The sequence below is a fragment of the Protopterus annectens genome, chromosome 15.part0, assembly GCF_019279795.1.
Source record: "Protopterus annectens isolate FY-2018-M chromosome 15.part0, PAN1.0, whole genome shotgun sequence".
In the NCBI taxonomy this organism is placed as follows: Eukaryota; Metazoa; Chordata; order Ceratodontiformes; family Protopteridae; genus Protopterus; species Protopterus annectens.
This window is the reverse complement of record NC_056749.1, coordinates 271,924,279-271,936,740: the sequence shown is the minus strand read 5'-3', so window position 1 is coordinate 271,936,740 and position 12,462 is coordinate 271,924,279. Positions and strand designations below refer to the sequence as shown.

Here is a 12,462-nt window from a genome sequence, read left to right as displayed (position 1 = left end):
AGAGTCAGAATAAGGCATTTTTCTCTGACACTTCCCACATTTCTTGAAGCCAGCTTTCCGTTTTTTCTTTTTCTGCCATACTGAAAACAAAAGGTTAAGCAAGAAAAAGGATAGAAAGCTTTTTTTCTTTTTTTTTAAAAGAGAAAGAACTGAAAAAAAGGAGGGGGATACCAACCATGGTAAAAAGGGAATAGAGCAAGTGTAACGGGGGAAGAATACTAGCAATAGTATTCAGAGGTACTTCTCATACAAAAAGAAAAAGAGGAGGCAAACAACATCTAAAAAATAATTGTTAGGCAAGGGTTTGACGATAGCAGGTACTGCCAGCTATGCCAGGAGAAGTAGGGCAGTAGATGCATGACTTGTGCCAACACAGCTATCTGAAATTTTGTAAACAGTTGTATGTCATTTGTACATCAACCTGATTTGTAGAGATGTTTGTGCTGAAAATGTATTTGTGAGGTTTGCTTGTGTTAACATGCATCAACAATGCACCTTGCCTGAATGAAAAGAAATGTGCATGTATTACTGTAACTGAATTAAATGTATATGTTTTAATAGAGGACACTGGGACAGCAAAGGCCAACCAGCTAGCTTGCTTTAAGGGACATGTAAATGAGCTGTTAAACCATTAAAACATCATCCCACAGTCCTGAGATGGTGGGTCTGGAAGAAGCCTTTGCTCATTAGCTCAGTAATAAGAGGGGAAGCCCCAGGCACTGCCATAAACATTTAAGATGTATATTATAGCCGTCTATGCTAAATTCCTGTCTCAGCCTCAAGGGGGGGTTACTGTGAGAATCTAGAGTCAGGTGACCAAATGAGATCATCCTGCAAGACATTTTAGATATTATATTTTACAAGGAGTAATCTCTGAGGATGGAGTATTCTGTTTTGGGGAACCTGACTAGAAAGACTGCTCATGTATTTCATTGTGCCTTGCTCCATCAAGTAAGTTATTAGGGAATTGTAATTCTCCTAGATTGAGTCAGGAATACAGTGAAACCTAGCTTAGATGCTGTTTTTCTTTATTTTTAGATGCTGTTTTTCTATATTTGTACAAGTCTGTCCATCAATATTATTTTCAATATTTCCTGCATTTTGAAATCTGTGGTTTACTGAGAATATATGTTTAGTATTTTCATGTTCTTTTATTATTTATCATTAAATATATTTAAAACTTTATTGTGGTTGGTCCTTGTAGAAAGTATTTAACCTTTGAGAGTGCTTATAGGTTCATAGGTTGGTACTAGGCTATTGGCTCTAAGGCCTATACAAGCCTAGCCATAACAATTCCCTGGATATTTCTTCCCACAATATTTACTTCTCTGGGCCCCTATCTTGCAGGGCGACTGACATGATCCCTGGGATGAATTTCCTATCTCCCATTCAATCATCAAGGTTCCTTTTGAAGAGGGCCAATGAGGCACTCTGCTTGACATGTATGGGCAGTCTATTCCAGAGTATGGGGAGTCTCTGGGTCAGGAACCTATCCCTCCAGCATGTTTTGTTCATTGTGATAAGGTTTAGATCCCTGCAGCATGTGGCTCTGAGGGATTGGGATTTCTTTAAGTGGAGCATGTCCAACAGCTCAGGGTTTAAAATGGCCTTGTATGTTAAGCAGAGATCGCCTCTGAGTAGACAATATGCCACAGAGTATAGCTGGAGTTTTTTTTAGACTGTCAGCATATGTCATCTGCTTTAGGCCTTTGATTCTTTTAGTGAGGTATTTCTGTGGCCTTTCCAGCTGTTGCAGATGTCTTGTGAGGTACATACCAAATGGGGCATTATACTCTAAAATGGGTCTGAGGGATGAGTACAGTGGGACAATGACCTCCTTTTTTCTGGATAAAAAGCCCTTAGTGATGAGGTGTGCCACATAGAAGGATTTCATGACTGTTGTGGCGATGTGGTTATCGAAAGTGAGACCACTGTCCACCTGTGTCCCTATGTCTCTAATTACACTTTCGATGTTTAGTGTCCTGCCACCTATGTGGTAATTCATGGGTACATGTTTTTTTCCCCAAAGGGAATAACTATACATTTCTTGGCATTAAGCTTGAGCTTATGGCTCTGGCACCAGGCATCTGCTTCTGTAAGGCCCTTTTGTAGAATATCCACATCATTTGGGGATTCAATAATGGCTCCCAGTTTGCAGTCATCTGCAAACTTTGTTAGCCGCCCTTAGTGTTGGCCTGTACGTCAGAGAAGTAGATGCCAAACAAGAGTGGTCCCAGGACTGAACCCTGAGGTACTCCACTTGTCTGGAGCTGGATTTGGAGTCTGCTACTTTTACAGTCTGGGTTCTGTCAGTAAGCCAGTTGGCAACCCATCGAGTGATGTAGGGATTTATGCCCAGCTTAGTAAGTTTATCTAGGATTCCGGAGTGGGGGATGGTGTCAAAGGCCTTGGCGAGGTCCAGATAGGCTGTGTGGACCGCCTTACCCTCATCCACAGCTCTGGAGACTGATTCAAAGAAGTCAATCAGATTCAGGAGACCGGATCGGCCCTTCACAAACCCAAACTGGGTGGGGCCAGTGTTTGCAGGTTGTCAATGTCTTTGTTTATAAGTTCCATGATAATGCGTTCCATGCCCTTGCAGATCAGGCTTGTCAGACTGATGGGACGGTAGTTCCTGGGATCCAAGGCGGATCCTCCCTTGTGGAGCAGGATAACTGTAGCTGTGCGCCACTCAGTGGGCACAAAGCCTGAGGTGAGGCTATGATTAAACATGACACTTAGGTGAGGTACCAGTTCATTTTGTAGTTCATGTAGTACACAGCCTGGGATGTCATCTGGTCCCATGGATGCTGTATTCTTAGCTTTGGAGAGTGTGGTTTCTAACTGTGTGGCCATGATTATCAGAATTTGGCAATCTTTTGGTATTGAGATGGGGGTGAGAGGGGGGTGAAGTTGGCACTAAATCGATCTGCCAGGATATTGGCAATATCCTTGGGATCAGTATATTTAATGCCATTCTGTTGTAGCTCAGAGCAGATCTGAGCATTGCCATTTAGACTCTTGACATAACTATAGAATGCCTTGTGGTTGTCTTTGGAATCTTTGGCAATTTTATTTTCGTAACTAGCTTTTGAGGATTTTATGAGGGATCTCACCTTCTTACTGAGGCTGGTAAGGGAGTTTTTTTGCATCTTGGGATTTTCCTCTTTTCTGCAACAGTTTCTTCCTTCTGTTGTATAGTTTGTTTATAGCAGGGGACCACCAGATTGGCTTCCTTTTTTTGGAGGAGAGCATCATGGTTCTATTTGGGATGGCACGATTCATGCACGAGTGGATGTGCTCGTACAGTGCCTTAGTGTAGGATTCTGCAGTCGAACTTCCAGATCCCGTCTGCGTGGGTGTTGTGAAGTTTGTCACTTCTGACTTCAGTAGCATGAAGTTGGCTCTGGAGAAGTTTTTTTAAGGAGGTTTCCTTACTGGGGTGGGGGTGGGGGTGGGATGTGGATGTCAAGGGTGATTTGCTTATGGTCAGACCTGACCAATGAGGGGGTGACCACTGGTGTGGAGCATCTATCTCCCATGTTGGTAATGACCAGGTCTAGGATATTGGAGCCCCTGGTGGGACAATGGATTAGTTGATCCAGGGCGTTGGAATTTATGAATTCCAAGAACCGTTGGAAAAAGGAGTTGGTACCCAAGTAGTTTTCCCAATTAATGGCAGGGTAGTTGAAATCACCCAGTATTAGGGTGTCTGGTTGTATCTTAACATTTTCCAGTATGTTTAGAAAGGTGTAGTGAGAATCTTGGGGCATGGTGGGGGATCTGTAGCAAGTTACAATTTGGATTGCAGTCTTACCTAGTGTTAGTTGCATGTGGAGAATTTCAGATGCACTGTGTTGGGCAACTAGCCTGGAGGTGTGAATATCCCTGGTGAATATGGACACTCCTCCACATTTAGTGTTTCGGTCTCGGTTTTCTGGCCGAAAAGTGTGGTAAGAATTGTAACCTGGTATTGCAGGGGTGCTCTCTGGAGCTTTGAACCAGGTCTCAGTTACGGCACAGATATCGATGTTCTCCATTTTTAGGAGTGCCGAGAGAGAGTGCATTTTGAGGTTTAGACTTCTAGCATTGAGTAGCACTACCTTCAGATTTTGCATGCTTGTATCTGTTACGGTGGTGGTTTTATCCTTTGAACCTTGCCTAAAAAAGACACAATAGGAATGGCAAGAGCTTTAGCCAGTAACCTGAATCCCAGGTGTGACAGGTGCAGACCATCTCTGGCAAAGCATCGTGGTTTGTTGATCATGTCTTCCTAGGCAGACAAATACTGGATCCCCTTTGAATGACACCAGAAGTTTAGCCAACTGTTGAAGACAATCATTTTGTCCTTATACTGTGGTATCATTCTGGGTGAAGGCAAGATGCTACTCAGGGCTAGGGTCATACCTGCCTGGGTCACATGATCCAAAAGCTCTTCCATGTCTCTTTTCATGTAGTCCAGGGAGGTATGTCTCAAGTCATTCACTCCAGCATGGACAATGACAGAGTCATATTTGTACTTGTTGTGGAATGACTTGAGTGCATGCGTTATGTGGTGGATCCTGGCACCCGACAGGCAGCCGACTTGTCATTTTCTCCTTGTTCAGCCTGGTGAGTGGGACATCAGTGTGCCTGTTTTTTTATTTGATAACACTGTGGTGCCACTCCAGAAGGCCTAGCTGTCTTGGTGAATTACTACCATTTGTATTAGTATTAATATTACACAGTAAAATTGGACACCCTTTGTTAAAGGCCCTAGAGTAGCTGATTGCGTGGTGTCGGGGGGCAGCAGGAAAGTACAGTTGTGTACACTTAACATAAATGTAGATGTTCAAGTGTATTCACTGTTGCAGTCATCACACTTGGGTTATCTGCCTGCAGGTAAGCCCTCAGTGGGCCCGAATATCAGAGACTTAGTATTTCTGCGTCAGTTGCTGTCACTTCAGGACTGATGTCAGGTTGTCAAGGGTATAAAAACAGGCAGCCAAAACCATTACATTAGTTTTTCTTTCCCAAAATGTCAGCAGCCCCCAATAGGAAGCTAGGTTATGGTGGAAAAAACCCACCACCAGTAAAAAGTAAATACCAATAGCTTTGTAAGGGGTGAATAAGAGAGAGAGCAGGAGAGAGAGAGACAAGGGGGCTGGAGGGTGACAAACTAGGACTGCAACAGTGAATACACTCTAATATCTACATTTATGGTAAGTGTACACAACTGTACTATGTTCTTCATGTTTCACTGTTGCAGTCATCACACTTGGGTTGATTCCCAAAGCTGAAGAATGGGTTGAGGCAGTCAAGAAGAGTTGGGGCTGGCTAGTATGCCCTGCAGGACTCCTGTTGCAAAACCCACCCTGGATTTGGAAAAGATAGGCAGGTGGTAATGCCTGGTGAAGGTGTGAACAGAACTCCAAGTAGCAGCTTCCAGAATGTCCCTGGTAGGGACTCCCCTGAGGAATGCTGTAGAGGTTGAAATTTCCCTAGTGGAATGCGTTGTGACCCCCAAAGGGGGTGGTTTCCCATGGTGTTTGTAATAGAAATGGATACAGTGCGCTATCCATTTGGAGATGGTTTGTTTTTATATGGCCTTGCCCTCTGCCCCTGGTGCAAAGCTGACTAGTAACTGGTCAGATTTCCTGAAGGGCTTAGTCCTATCAAGGTAGAATATGAGCTGTGTGTGCACATCTAGAGAGTGCAGGATCCTTTCCCCTTTATTTTGAGGATTAGAGAAAACAGTTGGCAAATGGATAGATTGGTTGAGTGCCACACTGGACACCACTTTAGGCATAAAAGTAGGGTTAGTCCTGAGGGAGACCCTGTCAGCATGAAAAATAATGAAGGGTTCCACAGCTATAAGTGCTTGTAGCTCAGACACTCTTCTAGCTGAAGTGATGGCCAGAAGCAAGGCTGTTTTCCAAAAGAGGAATTTTAACTCTGCTGACACTGTAGGCTCAAAGGGGGGGGGGGTAAGCATGAGTTTTTCCAGCACAAAGGTAAGGTCCCATGTAGGGGTGTGAGCTCTCCTTGGTGGCCTTAAGTTGTTAGCCCCTCTCAGGAACTGATTGATGAGAGGGTGAGAGAAGAGAGGTGGCTCAGTGCTGTAATGAGCAGAGATGGCAGAGGCATGGATCTGAATGGAAGAGAAGGATAGGCCTCTATGGAGTAGGTCTGCTAGGTAATCCAGGATGAGAGGTAAGGAGGGTAGTGCTGTGTCCACTTCTTTAGAGTGAATCCAAGACAATACCTTTTCCACTTATCAGCATAGGATTTCCTTGTACTGGGTCTTCTGGCTTCAAGAATGATGTCCAGCACCTGCTTGCTTAGGCTGGCCACCAGAGGAGAATAAGGAATAAGCCAGGCTGCAAGGTTCAGGGTTTGCAGTTGCAGACACAAGATCTGTCCCTCCTGCTGAGTGAGGAGGGTTGGGATCTGGGGTAGGTGCCATGGTGGCACCAGTGACAGACTACGCAGTAGTGGGTACCAGTGTTGGCGTGGTCAGTCTGGGGCAATCAGGACTGCGCTTGGTCTTTCCAGTCTTATCTCAAGTAATACTCTTGTTAAGAAGAGGCAGAGGTGGAAATGCATAGATTGAGAGGTTTACCCACTGGAAAGATAGGGCATCCATTTTCCAGGCCTTGCTGTGAGGTGACCTGGTGATTGTAGAGGGGGGCAAATAGGTCCACCATCGGGGTACCCCATTTCTGCGTTAGAAGGCTGAAGGTGTTTAGGTTTAATTTGGCACTTGCATGGGTCTAGGAGATTTCTGCTTAAGTCGTCTGCCTGAGAATTTTGTTTGCCTGGCAGGAATTGAGCTTGCAGGTGATTATGCATAGCCAAAGCCGTGTTCCACAGGGTAATGGCTAGCCTGCAGAGTGGGTTCCCCCCTGCTTGATGATGTACTACATCACTGTGGTGTTGTCGGTTTTTATTAGAAGGGGCACTGGTGAGAGCAGGGATCTGAAAGGTGTCGGAGCGTGCTGAACAGCTAGCATCTCTTTTTGGTTGATGTGCAGATGAATTTGGCTTGGGCTCCAGTGGCCCTGAATGCACCTGTCGTCCAGATGTGCCCCCCAGCAAAGTCTGATGCATCTGTGGTTAGGGTATGGATGGTGTGGGGTTGTGTAAAGGGAAGTCCCTTGTTGTGGTTGCATGCTGCTGCCCACCAAAGAAACTCTGTCCTTAGACAAGGTATGATAGGTATGATGGTTTCAAAGTCCTGAGAATGTTGGTAGCAAAGACTTTTTAAGTACCATTGAAGTTTCCTCATATGCCGTCTGGCATATGGAATTAGTAGAATGCAGGAGGCCATGAACCCTAGAGTCTGCAGGATCTTTCTTGTGGATAGCTGGATTCTGGTGGCCATTTGAGCGAAGTAGCCTGTTAGATAGGCTTGTTTTTCTGGAGTAAGGAATGCCATCTGGGATGCTGTGTCTAAGCTTGTTCCCAGGGATACAATCTTTTGACTGGGGACTAGTTTTGATTTATTTTCGTTGACAGTGTACCCCAAGGAGGTTAGAAGGTCCTTTACAAGTGTCAGGTGTTGCAACAGCTTTTCCTGACTGTCTGCCTGAATCAGGCAATCGTCCAAGTAAGGGTATATTTGAATCTTTCTCTGTCTGCAATAGGTAATGGCTGGAGCCAGGCATTTTGTGAAGACTCTGGGAGCAGTGGATAAGCCAAAGGGAAGTGCAGAGAACTGATAATACATAGATCTTGCCCTGAAACGTAGATATTTCCTGCACGAGTCCTTGATAGGGATGTGCAGATAGGCTTCCTTTAGGTCTAGGGTGGCTAACCAGGCATCTTTGGACAGCATAGGGAGAAGCTGCTGAAGGGTGAGCATTTTGAATTTTGGTACCACCAGGAAGGTGTTTAGAATGGATAGATCTAAGATTGGGCGCCAGGTGCCCTCTTTTCTGGGTACCAGGAAAAGTCTGGAATAAAACCTTTGGCTTATCTGTTCTGCAGGAACAGGGTGAATTGCCCTTATGGAGAGCAGGGATTGAATTTGGTTTTGTGCCTCTGCCCACTGGTTTGGAGGGAGATCTGGGAACCCTTTTGGGGTTGGCAGTGTGTGGAAATAAAATTTGTACCCCTGGGATACTATGTTGAGGACCCATCAGTCTTTGGTAATGGAGGCCCAGTTTTTTGCATGGTGGGCAAGTTTTCCTCCTAGGGGCACGGACAATTTGGCAGAGGTGAGGAGTGGAGTTGATAAGTCATTGTGAATTCTTTCCATAAGGGGATGGCTTAGCACTCCCTGTTTTAGAAGTGGAGGTACTCTATTGCTTAGATCTCTGCATACCCTGAGACTGTAATCTGGGGGGGGTCTGTTTCCCCTGGGTCTAGTCTGAGATGGCCTTGAGGGTGTTGGAAAGGACCAATGTTTCAAGGAGCAATGCATACAGAGTCTTGGAGGCTGCATTTGCAAAAAATCTTTGATTGTCTGCATAGACTTACCCTTTTCTTCCATCTTTTTTAAAACCTCTTCCTTTTTGGTGCCAAACAGATTGTGCTTGTTCAAAGCAACATCCAGTAAATTTTGATTTGACATGGTCTGGCAAGGTCTGCTCCTTAAGCCAAACATGCCTTCTAAGTACAGAACCTGTGACTGCTGCCTTGCAAGATCCTTCTAGGGAGTCAAACCCACATTGCAGGGTATACTTGCTGACTTGGCTTGCAGAATGCATAAGCTCCTGTAATTCTTTATTTTCTGCACAGTCAGGAAAGGTAGATAATTTTTCCTTAATAAGTCCCCTAGTATGTTGCTGGTATTTCAGCATGTGGAACTGGCAAGTCAATGCCCTAATGGTGAGAGTTGCAGAGGGGTATACTTTTTTACCCATTCTGTCTAAGGCTTGGGAATCCCTGCCCAAAGGAGTGGGATTCTTAGCTCTAGTTGCTTTTATGCCTTTAGGCCCTTGGGAGATGACCTCTGGGTCATCTGTAGGATTTTTGAAAAGAAATTTGTGAGTCAGGGACTCTGTAGTACCTGTCTGGCTTCCTTGGAGCAGGGGGTAAAGTATCAGGAGTTAAACTGGATTCCATAAAGACATCATCCACAATATCCAGAACAGGAGGGATAGCTAAGGGTCTGTGCTGTGGCAAATCTAAAATTTCCCGGATTTGGACTGAGGATAATCCTGGCATTCCCAGTGGAAATGCTCTCTCAAAGTATGTAAGGCTTCACCAAAAGAAAAATCCTCTGGAGGGGAAGCAGAAGGAATGGATTCCTCTGCATCTGAATCCTTAAAAGCAGATAAAGGCATGTCTTCATATTCAGAAACCTCAGAGTCGTTGGACTCTTGGTCAGTTAAAGCTGCTGGGGACAGGTGTCTTTTTCTTTTAGTAGGGGAAGGCTGGCTTCCCCTATCGGGTCTTCTGCCATTTTAAGCATTTGAGATTGTGGCAAGGAAGCAGGTGCTTGAGTTTGGGTCGTCGCTTTTTTAGGCATAGCTCGTACTCGGACTTAAAAACTCTTTCGTTTTAGAAAGAACTGAAGAGGCGAAAGTAGTAGTCGGTTTGTGTCTCATATCAGCAATGTGAAGAACTTCCTTAGAAGCCGGTACCTGCACAGCGGCTCTGGACCCATCCAAGGTAGAGACATCCGCAGGTTCCACAGCCAAAGAAGAGTCTCTCAGCATACCGGACTCTGCACGGGTCTCTGTAGTGGCCTGCAAATCCATCGAAGCGGGCATCAGGGGCTGCAAAAGCACCTCACTGAGTACCTGCGAACTGGTGACTAGCTTAACGAAAGTTTCACTGGCAGTTTTGGACCTGTGCGGTCTATCTCTGTCTTTACCCTTACGTTTTTTCAGAAGATCGGTAGATGGATGGCTTACCGAAGCCATTTCAGAATACGGAGAACAAGGGCCCAACAACTAATAGTTCGGGCGTTGAACAAAGCACAAAACTGACAGCAAGGTACATCGTGGTCTGGGCCTAAACAGGTGATGCAGTAAGAATGGAAATCTCGGTGTGGTATTTGCTTTTCACAGGTGAGACAATTTTTAACTTTTTTTGACAATGGTTAGAGCAAGAAAAAAGGATCCCCAATGGGGTACTTAGCTTTAGAAGACTTCAGGATGATTCAATTCGGAAACAAAAACTTAGGTAGCGGCCAACAGGCACTCGTGCGAACTGCTTCTGCTTCGGGCTCCTTGGCAAGAAAGACTGATGTAATGGCACCTGCTGCCTGTTTTTATACCCCTGATGACCTGACGTCAGTCCTGAAGAGACAGCAACCGACGCAGAAATACTGAGTCTCTGGTATTCGGGCAGACTGAGGGCAACCTGAAGGCAGATAACCCAAGTGTGATGACTGCAACAGTGAAACACGAAGAACATCTACCTTATACTCTGGGCAGAAGGGGGCACAGCAGGTAAATCTTCGCCAGCCATTCCCAGGTGTGTGTGTGTGTGTGTGTGTGTGTGTGTGTGTGTGTGTGTGTGTGTGTGTGTGTGTGTGTGTGTGTGTGTGTGTGTGTGAGAAACCAAATCTCTCAGTGTGTGGATGTCAGCTACTTGGGGTAAGGACACAAAGCACTGGGTTTATAAGAAAGGTGCTGGAGGACTTAGCTTGGCGATTCAGCTGAGGACCTAACTCTACAGCTGTACCACTGGGGAGTCTTACTGGGGACCTGGAGGGAGACAGATACAGAGAAATCCAGACCCTGGGCTGTGTGTGTTTCCTGTGTGTTCATAAGGGAAATTGTGCTTGATGCAGAGAGGTCTGCGTCAGGAAATACTGATTGTATCCATTTGTATTCCAAGTGCACGTCCCTCTCCAGTGTCATTGTTGAGGATTCAGGCTCCTTGATTACTGGCCCAGAGAGGGGCAAAACTTTAAAACTAAGTAGAGAACATGCAGAAAAAAAGTATTTAAAAGAGAAAGAAGACAAAGTCAATTAAATTCACATCTGCTCCAGAGCAAATAATCACCACTTCTAATGCAAATAGTGGCAAACAAGATCTGAGGCACTTAGGAAGGGTGCATTTTGGGTAAGGAAGAAGCTCGAGGGTTGTTTTGTTACCACTAGCTATTGTAATGGCCAAGCTGAATCAGAGGGGATGGATCCGAACCCATAGGATGAGAATAGTATGAAAACTGAGATCATACCATAGACGATATGAGGGGACCCACGCATGGGATAAAGCATTTAAGAGCTGCCTTTGTCCATTAGTCATCTTTGTTTATGGCTCATTTCCAGTAAGAGATTAGTCATGTCTCCTTTTTCAGGGCAGCATTCTTGTCAGTATAAATACTGTAATGCTTACCTTAAGATTATTCTGCTGAAGGCTGCGCTTCCTACAATTAAAATCTGATTTCAAAACAAAGTTTTATATATATATATATATATATATATATATATATATATATATATACACACACACATATACACACACACACACACACACACAAACTCATACTCGCTCAAACAAACTAGTATACACACTGTATAAATTACAGAAGTACTGAGAAAGTACAGCTTCCATGCGAAGGGCGAGGTTGGTACAGCCTGCTACAATTAGGAAAGGTGTCACTCACACCTTCCTAGGAAAGCTAAATAAATTGTTCCCTACCTAGCTAACACCTTTTAAAACAGGGTTCTACCAGCAATCTAAAATGCAGTGCCCTGTATTTTGGGTGTCACAGTGAAAATTCCTCTAGCCATAAATACACAGTTTTAAGCTGCCACATCAATGATGCTTGCAGCATGTTTTCTAATGTGCGCAGTACTACACTAGTCCCATATGATAGACCAATGGTACCTCAGGCAGGGTTGCTATATGGACAGTTCAACCATGCACATGCAGTCCAGGAATAACATGGACAATCTTTCTTAACTGTAAATGCTGATAAAACACAGTATCACCAAACAAAATTACTTAAGTTAATACTTTGTGTTACATAAGCTCTCGGTAATAGTTAAACATTACATACAGATTTAAGAAAAAAGAAATCACTTGATGGGGTCTTCACTGCCGGTGAACAGACTACTGCAGCAATACCTTAAATGATGTCACAGCGGCAACAGCTTACATGACGGGATCTATCACTGCTGTTAAAAAATGTAGTGAGTGATGTTTACTGTTAATGCTTTCTTTCTGGTTTATTCCTGTATTTGTATGGCCTGCTGTACTACGAATTTTTGTTTATTACACTTAAATGTATTTTTTCTTGGAGAATTCCCTGGTTCTTCAAAGATGGATATTTTCAGTAAACACAGCATAACACGTTTAGGCAAGCTTGCAGCTGTAACAATTTTAAAAGGCAAGACATAAACATACCTTATTTTCACATGTACAGCATTTACTGCACATGAATCTGACAGGTGACACACAATATGGGCCAGATGCCAAAAGAGTTGCTCTGAGTTTAAGTTTGTCCTGATTCCAAAAGACATGTATACTGAGAGCAAATGACTTACTTCTGAGTAAGGCCCATCTATAAACAGGCTT

General features: G+C 44.3%; 1 protein-coding gene across 1 annotated transcript in view; it reads right to left on the bottom strand.

Moving 5' to 3' along the window:
- HDAC8 (histone deacetylase 8) overlaps positions 1-12,462 on the bottom strand; it is a gene marked incomplete in the record, with an annotated part of 1,681,410 nt that overhangs the window by 1,521,631 nt on the left and 147,317 nt on the right.